Source organism: Tamandua tetradactyla, chromosome 19, assembly GCF_023851605.1.
Source record: "Tamandua tetradactyla isolate mTamTet1 chromosome 19, mTamTet1.pri, whole genome shotgun sequence".
Classification (NCBI taxonomy): Eukaryota; Metazoa; Chordata; class Mammalia; order Pilosa; family Myrmecophagidae; genus Tamandua; species Tamandua tetradactyla.
Window position 1 is genome coordinate 29,233,150 of NC_135345.1, and position 17,420 is coordinate 29,250,569.

The following is a 17,420-nucleotide window of genomic DNA, read 5'->3' on the forward strand; positions in this document are numbered from 1 at the left end:
TTTTAACATAGTAATAGTTTAAATTGGTTCATCTGCAAAACTACTCTCATTTAATTAAGACCAATGGATAATGCTTTGGAGGTAGAAGCACGTGATGGAGGTAGAAAGTTGGTATCTTTGCCAGCTGATACTAAGAAACTCAAGGTTGCTCATGTGTGCAATTGTCCAACAGATTTGCTTTATCATCAAATACCCAACTACCGTAAGGTAAATAATATGAAATATGATTTTCATATTAACCTGATTTTGTCAGTATTTAAACATATTGTAAGGAAAAGGTAAGGGGAATATTGAATTCATGTGGTGATTTATCACTAATCCAGGCCTTTGGGATACCCTGGGGTCATGCACTCCCTATGTCTACACATTTGTTAGGGAGTTAGACTAGAACATAAAATCGCTTCTGTTTGGTCTGTCATGGTTCATCTCTGACCCTTCTCCCGCTGAGGATAGAAACACAGAGTCTTACCACTTACAGCCTGCAGTAATCTGTACTTCTCTAAGTCAGCTCAGGCATCACTTAAAGACAAATTTTCACTGGGTTATGAGTAAGAAAAAGCAGAATTTTATTTTACAACTTCTAAAGTTTTATGATTTTTGAATTCAAAATGTTCTTGAACTCACATTAACTTTCCCTATTTTTTCCGGAAGAAAAATATTAGCAATGTGAACTCCAGAGCTTTATTGTATCTTGCTATATAATTTCCACAATGTTTCAAAATAACAGAAAATACAAGTTTCTGGTTACATACAATTTCAAGAGACATGTAAGTGATTTTTGCAGCACAACCTCCCTCCAAAGACCGGGCAGTGTTTGCCACTCTGACCAAGTACTGAACAATATATTCCAATTTTCAATGGATTTTGTGGGACAAAATTCACAGTATTTGCTTGGGATATAACTATTTTAATATATTGTGAGAAATATTTTAAAGGTAAATTTACATCCGTCTTATTTTATGCAGGTACGTGTAGATAAAATGACTGAAGTCTCCTTTTCTTTTTTTCTGACTGGCAGAAAAAAATCAGAAATTCTATTGGAAAGGAGAGCAAATTACCCACATTAAATTCTCATAGAGATTCATGAATTGGTGAAAAACAAAATTGAAAATTATAGCTAGCTCAGAGATAATCCATGAGACTTGGAATGCTTCCCTGTTTTAAGAAATTCAAAACATCTGAATTCTTTATGAAATATCCTTTATCACTTATTTGATTTGGTCATGATGAATAAGTTTGATTTTTTTTTTTTTTTTTTTGGCTGTAGGAAAAATGTGAATGTTTCCAGAGAGTACCCTTCAACAATGTCAAGGACACTAAGAGCCAGGAAGCTACATAGCAGGAGAAAGGGAGACAGAAGAACCTGGCACAAAATGATACCAGGACATTGTAGTTCAGAATTTCACTTTGCCAATTGAGATTATGTGTTCTGACTCAGCTGTGAGCTTCATGAAAGCATCAATATGCAAATATATTATTTAACTCTGCACAAAGAGTAGAGGGTGACAACCAACAACTTTTTATTAAGTAACGACCAGGATATAGCGTTATTGTAATGTTCCTTGAATATTCAGAAGAAATATAAAATATAGCCCCTGCCACCTTCAGAAGACAACAGTCTTGCTGGTGTGTGTATCCTTATTCTTTCCTTCAAAGGCTCTGGCCATTACCCCACTATTGAACAGGATACCTGTGTAAAAGATAAGTGAAATCTTTGATATCCCAGAGTAGAAATTATCCCAGACTTCTTTTTTCTTGATCTTTTTATTTTCTTCTCACTCTTTTTCTCATTTGGTGAGTTATTTGAATTTCATGATATTATCTTGATACCCCACAGTTTTGGTCTGTTTTCCCTGTACTAATTAGTCTTGATATTTCCTGGGGCAATTTGCCCTGCAATGGCTTCTTAAGTCCATGTGCCATAAATCTAGGGTCTTGATGAAACTTGTGGGATAATAAACCCATGACTCACTCTGGCCACAAATTCACCAATCCCTTTTTGTCAAGGCAGAGAATTTAAGATGGAGAATCAAAATTAAACTACATAAGAAGATAACTTTGCCATAGGACAAGTTATATAATTCCTCTGGATTCAATTTGCACATTTTTAAATGAGAAGGAAAGGGAACTAGAAGGGAATTGCCTTCTATTTGGTGGCTACTATATCACCTTATAAATTTTTTGTTATCATTTGAGGAAGTTATTTTACTTTCTTTTCATTTAAATTGATTAAGAAAAAATATTAAATGAATTGTTCGATTTAAAGCAAAAATTAAGTAACAAATTTAGGCTTCTAATTTGAGTTATTTTGAGCCGTTATGTCACCAAAATTTGTTTTATCCATTATGCCTCATACACAAAATAAGACCATCTAGCAATATATAAAGTAGAAGAAAAAAAACCCCTCTCTTTTATGACTAAAATGAGGATATTAAAAGACCATTCTTAGGAACATAATTAGATGGAGCTTTACAAACAGTAAATTGAACTTTGTCCTTAGACTTGTAGAAAGACTCAATGTGAGATTCTAATTAAGGAGAGAAATGAATTTAAAGACATTAGAAAAAGATGGGTAAACCCTTAGGAGAGGGCAGAGTGATGAAATTTGGAGATATGGAACTGGAAAATGGAAATCATAGAGAATCCATATTTGGGGAATAAGAAGAGCTAATATTCAACTTTTTAACTTACGGTTAGTAGACTTTGTCTCTATGCTTTCCTAAAGATTTAGTGAACTCTATGGAAACTATATAGGTTTTTCTTTTTTTGCATTATTTGAAAAATAAGGGAAATTTCTTTCAATTTTTAGGTTACCAAGATTCTGGAGAGATAAGCTATGTGGGGGAGAATGGGAAGTTCAGTAATTTAGTAGAAATAGGAACCCAAAACCACAGGAGACAACAAGAATCAAAGTGCCAAAGAGTTCACAGGGATTTGGGGAGACGCTTTGGTTTCCTAAAGTGTGTGAAATCGGATGTGAAGCCTGTGTTTCCAGGATCTCAAGGAACAAGGAGATTCCAATGATAGCTAGGTTACAGAAGTAGAGTTAATAATATATACATTTATTTCTGCAGTTAACTGTAGACAATGATATTCACAAACAGAATTTCCTGATTTCTGTTTTCACCCTCTGTAGGTGAAATCAATACATGATCACATTTCTCCAAAAAAACTATAGATACCTGCGGGGAATCTTTTCTGCAGCATATCCATAGCAAACCTTAGTTGTCCCTAGTATCTACCAAGGTTTCGGCCCATATCAAAGCCTAAGTTGACACTTTGATGCTGATGTACCATGGGGATACTGCTCCGATTGACGCCTGCTGACCACATACAAGCTGAATTAGGTGTCTTCGTAAATTTGCTGATTATCGGCTTTTTGACTGCCTATCAGAAGCCTTAAATGTGCAAGTGTCTGTATTGATCCCACCCCTTCCCAAACTGTTCCTATTCTTACAGAATGGTTACAACCAAATGGTTAGAACCTTAGAGGTCCCATTGATTCAAGTGTATTGTAGCAAATGGTAATTATTTCCCATTAAGAAATTGCAGCCTGTCATCTAAGGAGTCAATCATGATTGTTCATATGTCTGAGGACAATTTGAGTAAAGCCTTGCATGCTTTCTTCAAATCAATTAGTAGTCAGACCTACTAATTTTAACTTTTGATCTTCCTGTTTTCTTTCAACAAAATATGCACACCTCATAAATAATGCATAATCTTCCTAGAGGATTATTCACATGATGTGTAGTGAGATTTGTGGTTAGTTTGTCTACAAGACCTTCCTAAATATTGCTGAGTATTAAGGAGAAACTGAGAAGAAAACAGCAGTTCATATGAGGAGAAACCACAATGTTCTAGAACTCTTAAAAGCTTCATGATGGAGGCAAGCCTGGCCAAGCAGCACTTGTTGCCACTTTCTCCAACATGTGTGGAGATCTGAAAAGCTTGATATTTTGAAAGATCAGTTGATAGTGTAATTGGAAGCAGATGCAATATAATATAACAAATGGAATAAATACAATCAATGATATAAAACACAATCATGTTAAATTGTACTTCTAATATATTGCTCCTTGTAAGCAATAAATTATATGGAATCAAAGTGGATTTCAGAGTCTAAGATCATCCTATGCTGAGTTTGCTCTTGGTGAATGTATTTGATGAACTGCTGTTATTATAATATTTTTAATAAAAATGATTAAGTACACTTTGGAATATTAGTTAAATAATGTGAAATTAGTCCACAGGAACCCAGGCAAAAGCAACAATGCCTACAGAGTAAGAGAGGGAAAGAGGTTGTGTTTCTCTTTTAGAAATAGGTATTATTTTAGAACCTACTTTGGTTTTGTATCATCATTTATCATAAATCTCCATTCCAAATAAGGCAGCAGTGTATTCAAAATATGTTTATGAAGTTAAAATTAAAAATTGAAAATAAGAAAAATAATATATATACATAAAAATATATGCTGAGCTATATTTCAAATTTGTTGAATTATTACTTCATTGTAGGAAATAGCTTTTTTTCATAAGTTTTATTAGTATCTTGCAATAATCAACTTTAAGAATCAGGAAGAAGAGGCTCAGGGAGTTTAAATGTTTTGTTCAGAAGCTTAGTGCTGGTCGCAGGTAGAGCTGACATTTGGACATATCACTATCTAACCCTATACGTTGCTACTATTACCATGTTGCTATGTAGTTGCACAAATGGTTAATACTCCTTGCTGTGTGTCTTCAGGAAAGTTATCCAACCCTCTGTTCTTAATTTTACTTTATGTAAACTGGAAATGAAAAGACTATCTCATATAAAAATTTTGAGGACGAATTTATTTAATATTCATAAAATACTGAGTTGATGTCTGGGACTTCAAAGTACTTAATAAATATCAGCTCTTACTCTTCTACAGCCAAAAGTGATAGCATAAATTTAGCATGTCTCCATAAATTGGTCTTAATTTCTTTTCCTCCTACACTTCTGAAAGTCCCAGACTTGGACAGAGGTCAGAGAGAAGAAACAGAGACATGGCACTGGCAGTGGGGGAAGGAAGGTTTATTAGCCAAGGAGCAGCAGGGAGAGTTGACACAGAATTCAACTCCCGCCTGCCTGGATTCAAATAGGAGTTTTAAAGAGAGTTGGGGGTCATGTTAAGCAGGTTTCTCACAGGTGGGTTCTTGGGATTTTGGTGGCTTTTCATTGGTGAAAACACTGCCTTAGTTCTGCAATATTGTAACTGCCAGAGGGGGAACGTTTCGGCAAGGGAGTTTTATCACAAGAATGCTGGAAGGTTGTAACTGCCAGAGGGTGGGTGTTTGTGCACAAGGGTTTATCACCAGCTGCTGGAGGTGGGGGCCAGAGAATTTCAAGATGATTCTCTGTGGGTGGTATTTTTGTCCTTGCTTGTTTCTCCAGTTCAGCTCTTACACCTTCCTATTTCTTTTACATATAATAATTTCAAAGATATTTTTATTAATGATGAATGCACTGCCATTCCACTTCCTGTATTGGAACTTGTTGTATGTATGTTTTGAGTTGTCTTATTTTCCTCACAAAAATCTCATATTGCCATGCCTTTAAATGGCTGCCTTCCAATATGCTATTACTATATTATATAATATACTATTATAAATATATGTTGTTATTTTTGCCATTTCCTAGATAAGAAAGTCACAGTGACATTAAATTCATATCTACGGTTACACAATATCACTGAGAGAGATACTAAGATAGACTGGCCTAAAACCATTCATGTTTTTGTGTGCCTCACAGGTAAATCTTGCTTTCTTTACTGGATTGTAAATGCCTTGGAATTCAGGACAATTCCTATTCTTGTCTTTGTTTTCACAGTTGTAACAGATTATAAGTCACAAAATGGAATTGGATATGTATACATATATGTGTGTCTATGCTGGATATATGTATATATATATATTTGCTTTATATATATGTTAGTTACATGTATGATTTTATATATATATACATATCAGTAAAATATGTATCTGATATTTATCAGGTATTCATATATATACATCCATACATATATGCTATGCATATATAAACAAATGTGTATATACATATGCACAATATATACACAGACACAAACACATACATACTAATCATGTTAATGTGTAGCAGTCACTTAAATAAAACATAAGAAAAGTCATATCACTTCCTTGATCAAAGCCCTTCCAAAGCTTCCTATCAAACATATAAGGAAACCCATTGTGCTTTTTTATTTTAATATTTATACAAATTTATTTAGTCAATTAACCTCCAAATATAAACAAGTTCTTGCATATGAACTATTGGAAACACATAGTTCTTACCATGGACAAAAAGTCCATGCAACGTGTAGCTGCTGAATGACACTGCAAATCTGTCTGCCACTCTCCCCTCCCCAAATCTACTCCAGCCATATGATCACTCATACTGTTGCTTTAAGGTGGCAAGTGCATTTCTGTTAGAACGTTTTCACTTGTTTTCTCTGCACTGAACCAAATACCATATTTTCCTTATGTCTCACCACCCCAAATTCATTTATTTTTCTCATTTATTATTTGCCAAGTACACTGTTAAAACACTTTAAATGAATTATCCTATTTAAAATAAGTGGTTATCTGTTTGGTAAAGTGGGTTAAGAATAGTGGCATGATTTAAGATTACAAATACAAAATGAAAACTTTTTCCAGTGCCAACAAACTATCAAATCAACTAATGAACTGGGTGGAAGGAAATTGAGATGTGTTGTTCAGTCAGTTTCCGACCCCCTCCCAGGCCCACATTTCTTAAACTGGTATTTGAAAGAATGTTTACTGAATCTTGTGGTAGAATGACAAAGACACAGCAAGCTTTGACTCTTATAAACAGGAAAGGCAGTTCTGAGAAATGGAAATCAATTATATAAATTATAAATTGATTAAAGTTCCAAAGTAAATGTCAGTCCTGTCATATACATCTGAGAAAAAGATGCTTCAATATAAAATACTGTGCTGGCTGTCTACTGTCTCATAAACTCTAGCAAAACAATTCCTGAATATAGCTCCTTAATGTGAAAGCTAATGAACCATAAACAATGAAATAAGACATTTATATTTTGAATAACCAGCATCATCATCCATTTGGAAGGGCAAACGTGTACCAAAGATAAGGTCTTGAGCTATAATTAACCCCATCACTTTACGTTCTGTGCTCCCAACTTATGTGGCTCCATCAAGGAAGCTTAGGAAAGCTACAGTGCCTTAGAAGAGTTCACTGGAATGAAAAAGCTCACCTTAAAGCTGGTTCCTCCTGTCTTGTAGATCTTATGTAACCCAGAATTAAAGCAGATTCTTGATTTAATTTCCATTTATGTGAGTGTGGACTCACTGTAAATAGGACCTTTTGAAGATGTTATGTTTAGTTAAGGTGTAATCAATTGATTCATTATGGGTCTTAATCCTATTACAGGAGAACTTATAAAAGAAAAAGACCCAGAGAGGAGCAGAAAGCGTTAAATCAACAAACACAGACGAGAAAAGAGAGGGCGTTCCCATGTGGTGGGAAAGCCAAGGAACCCAAGCATTGGTGCCATCTAGAATGCTCCCAATCCCAGGAGGAAGAAAACTTTCGAGCCTCCAAAACCAAGCCAATAAATTCCTGTTGTTTAAGTTGACTCATTGTGTAGTATTTATCATAAAAGCCTTGAAAACTAAGATATTAGTTTTTAATGTTATCAACAAAGGGATCCAAGTGACTGTGAGAATTTTAATTTTGTATATTGAAGGTTTTGTATATTGGTGTTTCTATATTTCTGGAGACCCTGACTAATTTATTCCTATCTGCATAAGATTTAAGAGCTTAGAATTCATCTTATGCATCTTGTTCTAGCTTGCAGGCTGCTGAAATGCGATACACCAGAAACAGAATGGATTTTAAAAAGGGGGATTTATTGTTGCAGTAATGAAGTTCTAAGTCTGTGAAAATGTCCAAAGTAAGGCACCGACAAGAGGTTACTTTCACTCAAGAAAGGCTATAGAAATATTCAATCTAAGGCATCCAGGGCAAGATACCTTGGCTCAAGAAGTTCAGGGTTTCTCTCTCAATTGGAATGGCACATGATGAACATGATGACATCTGTTAGATTTCTCTCTAGGCTTCTTATTTCATGAAGTTTTCCCAGGGGCATATTTCTTCTTCATCTCTAAAGGTCTCTGGCTGTGTGGGCTCTGCGGCTTTCATGGCTCTGAAGCTTTTCCAAAACGTTTCCTCTTTTAAAGGATTCCAGTAAATGAATCAAGACTCACCTGGAATGGGTGGAGTCACAGCTCCCTCTCTCAAAGGTTAATACCCATAACTGGGTGTGTCATATCTCCTAGAAGATAATCTTATCAATTTCCAACCTATGGTACTGAATAAGGGTTAAAAGAAACAGCTTCCCCTCCGTAAGATGGATCAGGATTAAAACATGGTTGGTATCTCTCTCTGCCTCTCTCCCTCTTTCTCTGACTTTCCATTTCTAAAGGACTCCAATAGGATGATTATGACCCATCCTGATTGAGGTGGGCCACAACTTTACTGAAGTAACTTCATCAAAAGCTTCTACATAGAATGAGTTCACATCCACAGGAATAGATTAAGTTTAAGAGGATGTTTTTCTGGACCACATACAGCTTCAAATCATCACAGTGACTTTCTAAAATATTATACACCTCTTTCTTCAAGGCTTTTAATTATTTCCCCTGGAACTAGAATGAAATCCCAGATTCTTCATCATGGTCTTCATAGCAATGCATTATCTGTACCTCTCTGATTTGTCTCTTGACTTGTTCTTTCTTTTTCTGCCTTACTTTCTTGTAGCTGTCTCTTTTTTATCATTTAGGGCTTATTTAAATATTGTTTTCTAAGAATATCTTTCAATGGTTTTTTCCTGACTAAAATACTGTCTCCCTACTCCCAATAATGTTATTACCCTATTTATTGGCTTTATTGCCATTCACAATGTTTTAAATGTTTTTATTATTAATTTATGTGATTATGATTGAATCATTCAAGTAAAACAGTTCCAGGACCTTGGTAAGTAATCAATAAATACTTTTCACTGCCCAACTATCCGCCTGCCTGTTTGTTCTGTAGAGCCAGAAGGTGATAATCACAAAAGCTAAATAACATAAAGAAATGAAGAGAGAAAACACACTTAAACCTAGACATGTCTTGCTCTTCAGTAATGAAAATGATTTTTCTAAGGCATCCATCAGGAATTGTTCCTTTAGAAATGTGTCAAATAAAATACAGGGTAAGATACACATGTTCTTAATTTAAGGACAAATCTTAGTTCAAAAGGTTGGCTAAACTCTTAAAAATCCTTAATGTTCTAAATGAAAAGTCACTTTGGGGGACAATTAGAGGATATACTCATTAAACCAATTGCACAAAGGCCATAGGTATAAGGGGTTCAGCAATACCATTAAGAAGTAACCTGAAAAACCAGTCATTTGAACGACTTTGCCTTTGAGGTTACCTCACAGCAGCAGATACCAGGCAACTGCATTTGGTTTCAAGTTCAAAGTTACAAAGTACAATGAAAAAGGAAGCTCTTCCCTCCCATTTCATTTAGCTAGTTTCAATTTGAAATTCAACGTGGTAGTTGGTTAACCAAGAATTATGTCCTAAGGTTTTTACAAAACACTAAGGTTATTCAAGTTGCATATGGTATTTAAGTAGCTTATGAATAAGGTAGCATATCTTCCTCTTTTCCCATAAATATTACCCTAATGTAAACAAAAACATGGGCATTTTTGTTGAGTTTTTAATCATAAAATTGATGGCTCCTTTGATATAATTGTCTATTGTACATCTAGATATGTAAAATCAGGTTAAAGAATCTTTGAGGAATATCAGCATGGTAGAAACCTACAATGGAGACAAAAATGATTTATCTGTTTATCTTGTGAACAAATCGCTGGCAAAGTAGACAGATCCAAAACCTTACACAAAGCAATCATGGAAACGTATCAGACAAAGTCAGAAGAAAAATGTTCATTTCTCCATGCCTCTCGACCCTCTGCCACCAGTTTCAAAATTAAATTGCTCTTTTTTTTTTGAGTTAGTACTTTGTCTCTTTGATTTCTTAGTTATTGAACAAGCAACAAAATATCATGTCTGCTGAAACTCAGAAAAAACATCTTCTTTTCTGAAGGAAAGGAGATACCTGCATGGCACAGCTCCTGAAGGCACTGATGAGAAATAGCACATTTACGAATTCTCTTGGGCTGGATGACCCAATCGATAGTACTGATGGTTTTTCCAGATATAAGCTTGATTTTTCCCACTGAGTACCAAGAGACTGAATAAATCTATCATGGAAAGTCTGTTTTTAACAAAGCTTCAATTGACCATGTAAGAGTAAGAAAAAGGGGATAAAGCATTCTTCCTTTAAAAATTACTTCTTGTCACATCAGGAGTAAGATTTTAATCTATATGACCTTTTAACAACTATTTCTACTTTAATATTTATAGCCTTTAAGAAGATAGTTTTGTTTTAGTAGAATGAGATAACAAACCTGTTTTATATCTTTGGCTATGCTTCTAAGTCCTTATGGAATCACCTCAGGCATTCCTTATGACAGATGCATAGGTCCATGCGTCCAGCAGTTCTCAGGCTCACAGTTCACATTAGACTCTATGTAAATAGAAATTCCTGGGGTTGTACACTGCTTGCTGTGCTTGCCTGAACTGAGTGGACCTGGCCATATGCCTCAATATGCCTGGCAGCCACATATGGAATAAAGATTTGGGACTCTATAATTTCTAGATTTAAGTTCTAAGTTTTGAAATCACAAGCTTCTTCTTGCCCCTTTGACACTCTGTGATGTCATCAAGTTCTCTCAGTCAAAGGTTTAACCATTCCTAGCAAGAGATTCCAGAATATAAGGAGTCTTGCCTTCTCACTATGCCCTTTATTTTCTTTCTTTGAAAACTCTGATTACTTACAGATTTAAACTTTCAGCTATTCTCCAATAGTCTAAGTTTACTATTCTCCAGTTGGTCTTAGTTTGCAGTCTGCTATCACAAATGCCACACAATGGGTTGGCTTAATCAATACGAATTTCTTGGATCATGGTTTCAGAGGCCGGAAATCCAAATCAAGGCATAACCTAGAAGCCTGACTTTCTCTGGTGAAGACTTTCAGTTCCCTATCTTTCCTATCACCTTACAGTGTTCTCTTCTGGGTTGCTTTGACTTCTAACTTTTAGCCCCTTCTGTGGCTTTCTCTCCTTAGTCCTCCAGCAATAGGACCAACTCATTTGACAACTCCTTAACTAAAAACATCTTCAAAAGGTCCAATTTAAAGTGACTCTATACCCACAGAAATGGAATTAAGATGAAGAACATGTTCTTCTAGGGTACATAATTCAATCTAGCACACCATGGTAACTTCTCAGTATTATACTCTGTATGATTTCTTCAGGTTGAACAGCTGGTTCAATAATTTTCTTTCTCTTTAGCTCATTTTATTCTGTAGGTTAGCCCTTCAAGTGAGTACTTTATTTAAATGCTTTTTTTTCTTTTCTAGATTTTGAGGTACATTTTGTTTTGCTTTTATTTTTAATATTGCCTGGAACATTTTTACTACATGTTGTTATTTGTAAAATTTTGTTAGCCTTTTTTACTTCTTTACACACTCATATAATGAACTCATTATACTATATGTTAATTTTTTAGTCAAAATGAAAAAACACATCACACACTAGAAAAGTGTTTTCTGTTTATTCCTACAATGGATTAGAATTGATAAATAAATCCTAAAATTCATAGGGAATAGATAAAAAGAAAAAAAAATATTGTCAAGGACAAAGATAGCTATTTCAGTTAAGAGAAAACATGATCCATGACTGAATATATAAAAAATTTCAACTTAATCATAATCAGGAAAATGAAAATTAAAATCACAATGAAATACAATATTAAACCCCCATAGTTTGGGAAATATTTCAAATGTCTGATAATACCAGATGTTTTCAAAGATGTGATACAATGCAAACTGTGATAGCAATACTTCTAGGAGTGAAATTCTTAAAAACAATTTATAGAAATATGTGGTATCTTTTGTAAAGTCTTACATGTCAGGAGGTATTAAATATCAAACCCCCTTTACAGAAACGTGTATACTTTATAGAAACTGACAAATGTACAACACAAAAAAACAAACACAGGACTGATTGAGGCAATATATTTGTAATAGTAATCAAAAAAACTCAATCCAACCCAAATGTGCAACAGAAAATGATTAAATACATTGCAGTATATTCACAAAACTGAAAATTATGCTATATTATGAATTAAGGAACAGCAGCTACACATATCTACAAAGTTGAGTACTAGAATAATTATGAATAAGAAACATAAGTTACAGAAAAAATAAGCAGAACTTACAAATGCATTGTTTAAAGAAACATACACAGTTGGTAAAAATGTAAAGAAAAGCAAGGGAATGATGCTTTTAAAAAGCTTAATTCAGTTCAATGTTACCGTTGGAGGACAGTTATGGCCATTAGGGTTCACATGGGGAATTTTAAAAGTTTATACAATGTTGTAATTCTTGCTTTAATTTGTCATTCTATAGGTGCTATTTTAATTGTTATGCTTATGTATGATTAGCATTCCTTCATAACTATCAACTAATTTAAAATTGAATTCTAATTTTAAGGTACAAACTGTCTATTCTGTTTATCACTAGGGATAGGGTGTTAGATTATAAAAATTGCTTGCTATATATTATGAATTATGTTAACCTTTTACAATGCTCATATAATATGTTTTACTTTTTTTTTTAGGTGCATGGTCTGGGGAATTGAACTGGGTCTCCTGCATGGAAGGTGGGCATTCCAACCCTGAACCACCAGTGCACCTCATAAAATATGTTTTTATTTGACAGTTGTTCAGACTTGTAATAAAGAAAGTTCTTACTGTTCTATTTATCTCCTCCCCTAACTGTGAGCAGCCTCAATCATCTCTTCCTGTTACCATCATCTTAGCCTAAGCATTGTGAACTGTGTGTGCGTATTTATCTCCATTTAGGCCTATTTTTTTCTAATGATGAATATTCACTGCTTCTTCCTCTCTATCTGTATTTCCACCTATGTCATAAAAAGTACATATATTATCTGTTTTCTTTTTCAAATCATATGTTTGCTTTACACAATACATAAAATTTTGAGTGGTGTTCTTTATTATAGAGGACCATTTTTTAGTCTGTAGAAGAAGAAATCCTTGAAGGGATAAGAGTTCTGAAACTAATAAGATAATTTGAGGGAGCATTATTTAATGCACCCATTCTTTAGAAAAAAAAAACAAGACATTCATCAAGCTGTTTGCACCCTAAACATGCGTCTTTAAATTTATCTAAGACCTGTAAAATTCCAGATATTCCATCAAACCACATGCATACTCATATTTCAAATCTTCTATGTTGGGATATATTATGAGATTTTCTTCAGTTCTCGAGAAGAAAATTTAAAAAATCAGCTGCTCTATGTGTTTAAAATGAAGGTAAATGATATTGTAAGCCTTTTTCATTGAAAAAGATGTTAGAATTTTTCTGAAAAACTGTAACCAGAATGCTGTGAGAAAGAAAAAAAAAAGGATGCTCTATAGCTTTCTAAAATTAATCAATTACAATGTTGTTTCAAGTTCCCAACACATTATTTTTGCGCTACAAAAATTTCCTTTCTTCGATTGCTTTTTCGAAAAACTCTTTAATTATTGAGCTTTACTTATGAAAAGAAAGTGATCAGAGAAATGTAGGCTGTAGATGGTTTACGCTGTTCCTTTGTTAACTTCTCTGTTTCCTGCTGCGATACAAATGATTCGCTTTTGCTTGCTGACAGTGGCATTTTGCTTTGGGCCAAAAAAAAAAAAAAAGCACCAGCTAGAAAAATGTTTGCTATTTCAACAAATTGCAACATCTCCAAAATTCAACATTTGTCATTGCGATGGTTTGAAGCTGATATATATCTCACAAAATCATATCCTCCTGTGGTACCATTGTAAATAGTATCTTTTGGTGAGTAGGATCTTAAGTGAACTTAAGATGTGACCCCCCTCATTCAGTGTGGGTCTTAATCCTTTTACTGGAGTCTTTTATATGAAAATGAAATTCAGACAGAGAGAAAGACATAGAAGCTGAGAAAGAAAGGACACAGAAGCTGAGAGAAAGCCATAGAAGCAAGCAATGAAACATGCAAGAAAAGAGAGAGCCTGGCAGATGGCATAATGAGCCTTGCCATGTGACAAAAGAGTCCAGGATCACCGACACCAAGTTTTCAGGAAGAAGGTATTGTTAAGTTGCAAGTTTACAGTTATAAGGTCATGAAAATATCCAAATTAAGGCATCCAGGGAAAGATACCTTAACTCCAAAGACAGGGTCAATGAAGTTCGAGGTTTCTCTCTCAGCTGAGAGGGCCAGTGATGACATCTGCTACCCTTCTCTCCTCATTTCATGAGGCTTACCCAGGGGCATTTTCCTTCTGCTCCAAAGGTCTCTGGCTGCATGAGCTCTGTTGGTTCAGGTGGTTCTAAAGGTTTTTCCAAAATGGTTCTGTCTTAAAGGTCTCCACAAAGCAACCTCACCTTGAATGGGTGGAGACACATCTCAAAAGTTAACACCCACATTGGGTAGGTTTACATGTCCATGGAAATAGTCAGAGAGATCAGATCCCATGGAGCAAGATTGAATGAGGATTAAAGGACATGACTTTTCTGGAGTACATCATAGCTTCAAACTGGCAGTCTTCCAAACACATAAACCCTCAGTTCTCTCCCTACTCTTGCTTTGTTGTAATTTCTTAGCCAGACTCCAAACCTGATTAAAATTGAACTCAAGTAGAGGATAAACAGTTTTAATAAAGAGCCTCAATAAATATAAAAACTTTAACAAAATAAAAGTGTATTGTTAAAAAAAGTTACCAAAATGAGTGGTTCAGTCTCTATTCCATGCAAATATTCAGGGACCCATGTTCCTTTTTTTCCATTACTACAGCTTGTTCATCATCCTCACTTTCCTGATTGGAACTGGGTCTTCTACATTTCCATGACTCTATTCATAGAATCTAGAAAAACATATGGGTTAATAAGTTCCTTGAAGCAAGTGAGGCAGGAGGTTTCCATACTTTATCTCACATTGTCAAGTGAAGATTTATACCTAGGCTTAAGCTAGGAAAAAGGAGTCTGTGAAATGAAAGCCCTAGCTGGGTGGACATGTGCCTAACTTAGTTTGAATTATCTGAAAGAAATACAGAGTAAAGTTTGGTGAACAGTCGACCTTCTATCTGAACAAAGCAGGAGAACATCATAGAACCATGTTGACTAATCTTATTTCAAAACATAGGATTACTAACTTCAAGACATCCCTCAATGCTGTTTGGTGGTTATGATATTTTTCTTAGGCTTTTCTTTTCTTTACTCTCTTGCATATGCATCTATAACTTTTTTAGATACACTTTTTTCTTTATTAGAGAAGTTGTAGGTTTACAGAAAAATATCTGTAAGTTTTTCTTTTCTCTTATGTTAGTAAGAGTAAGCAAATAGAAGGAATCAAACATCGGTTCCAATCACCTCCCTCCAACAAATCTACTCACCTCCCTACACTAGCATCTGTATATTATTTCTTCCTTCTTACTTTCTGTGATTGTAAAGCAAACCCATTCATTAGTTAAATTATCGCATTTGCTTTCATCTATGCCGGTTTGAATCTATTGTGTGCCCCCAGTAAAGCCATGTTTTAATCCTGATCTAGTCTTGTGGGAGAAGCCATTTATTTTAATCCTGATTCAATACTGAAATCTTTTGATTAGATTATCTCCAAGAAGATATGACATGACCAATTATGGATGTGACTTCCACCATGCCAGATGGGTTTTGATTAGTTTACTGAAATCCTTTAAAAGAAGAAACACTTCAGAGAGAATCAGAAATGACAGAGATAACAGAAGCTTCAGAGCAGAGCTGACACAGATTCCGAAAATTGGAGAACAGAGACATAGATGTTTGGAGATTCTTGGTGCACAGCAGATGCTGCCGTGAAATGTTAAACAAGTCAAAACCTGGAGAAAGCCAAGGGAAGACAGGAGATGAAAGCAGCCCTGTAGAAGCAAAGTGAGGAACCTCCATCTGAAGAGAGACTGAAAGCAACTGAGATCGGGAGTAAGAGACCAGTGTTCCTTCCCAGCTGATAGAGGTGTTCCAGAGCCATCAGCCTTCCTTGAATTAAAGTATTTTTCCCTGGATGCCTTAGTTTGGACATTTTCACAAGCTTAGAACTATAAACTTGTAACTTATTAAATTCCCTTTTTAAAAGCCATTGCATTTCTGGTATAGCATATACTGGCAGCTTCCAAACTAATACAACCTACTTAAGGAAATCTCTCCAAAACCTTTTTATCTTTTGGAATGTTAATTTCCTGTTTTTAGTTGGCACATCCACATTGGCATAAAAATATGTCATTTCCCTATCTTAAAATAAAAGAACCTCTCTTGATTCCATATATGGCACTGGTTGCATGATTTCTGCTCCTTTTTGTAATAAAGCTACTTGAAATGGTGGTCTTTATGAGCTGTCCTCAGTTCCTTTACTCTCTCTCACTCTCTTGTTTTTAATTTGCCTCCACCATTCCACCAAAATCACTTTTCTCAGGGTTATAAATAACATTCACCTTGCTAAATTTAGTGGCCAATTTTCATTGCTTATCTAATTTGACCTTCATCAGCATATGATGCAGTCAATCACTCTTTCTTCCTGGAAACACTCTATTAAGTATGCATGATAGCACAAATTCCTTGTTTTCCTTATACTTTACTAGCCTGTCTTTTTCATTCCAATTCCTACTTCCTCCTCATCTCCCTGATTGCTAAGGTTTGAAGTGTACCTTAGATCAGCCTTTGCACCTCTTAGTTTTTTGGTCCACACGCACACTTATAAGTAATCTCATCCAGTTTCATGTCTTTAAATTTTGTCTATATGTTGAATCATTCAGACTCATGTATCCAACAATACATTCAAAAATTCTAACAGGAATCTAACAGGAAGTTTAACAGGAATCTTAAATATCGTATGTCTGATACTAACCTCTTCACCTTTACCCATAAACTTTGTAACCCCAACTCAAACAATGGCAACTCCATTCTTTTAATTGTTCATACAGAAAATCTTTAAGATTTCCTGAACTACCCTATTTCATCTCCTGCATCCATGATGCCACTAAATGCTACTGTTTTTAAATTCACAGCATATGCAGAATCTGAACATTTTAATCACCCTCACCACCACCACTCTGATCTAAGCTACCACTATCTCTTACCTCCATTACAACTTCCTAACTTCACTCTCTGCTTCTGCTCTTATATCCTCAGTCTCTTCTCAAGAAGATGGGTAGAACAATCCTG

General features: G+C 34.9%; 2 long non-coding RNA genes across 7 annotated transcripts in view; one reads left to right on the forward strand and one right to left on the reverse strand.

The window, feature by feature from the left end:
- The window catches only part of LOC143663541 (uncharacterized), an 80,316-nt gene extending 69,492 nt beyond the window's left edge, over positions 1–10,824 (reverse strand). For all 6 annotated transcript variants that reach the window (XR_013166019.1, XR_013166018.1, XR_013166015.1 and 3 more), the window contains exon 1: positions 10,540–10,824. This is a non-coding gene — a long non-coding RNA (uncharacterized LOC143663541). The remainder of the gene's footprint in view (positions 1–10,539) is intronic.
- Positions 10,825–10,901: 77 nt separating this feature from the next.
- On the forward strand, positions 10,902–12,957 carry LOC143663540 (uncharacterized). The gene is made up of 2 exons (XR_013166013.1): positions 10,902–11,154; positions 12,814–12,957. It is a non-coding gene; the product is annotated as an uncharacterized LOC143663540 (long non-coding RNA).
- The last annotated feature ends 4,463 nt before the right edge of the window (positions 12,958–17,420 follow it).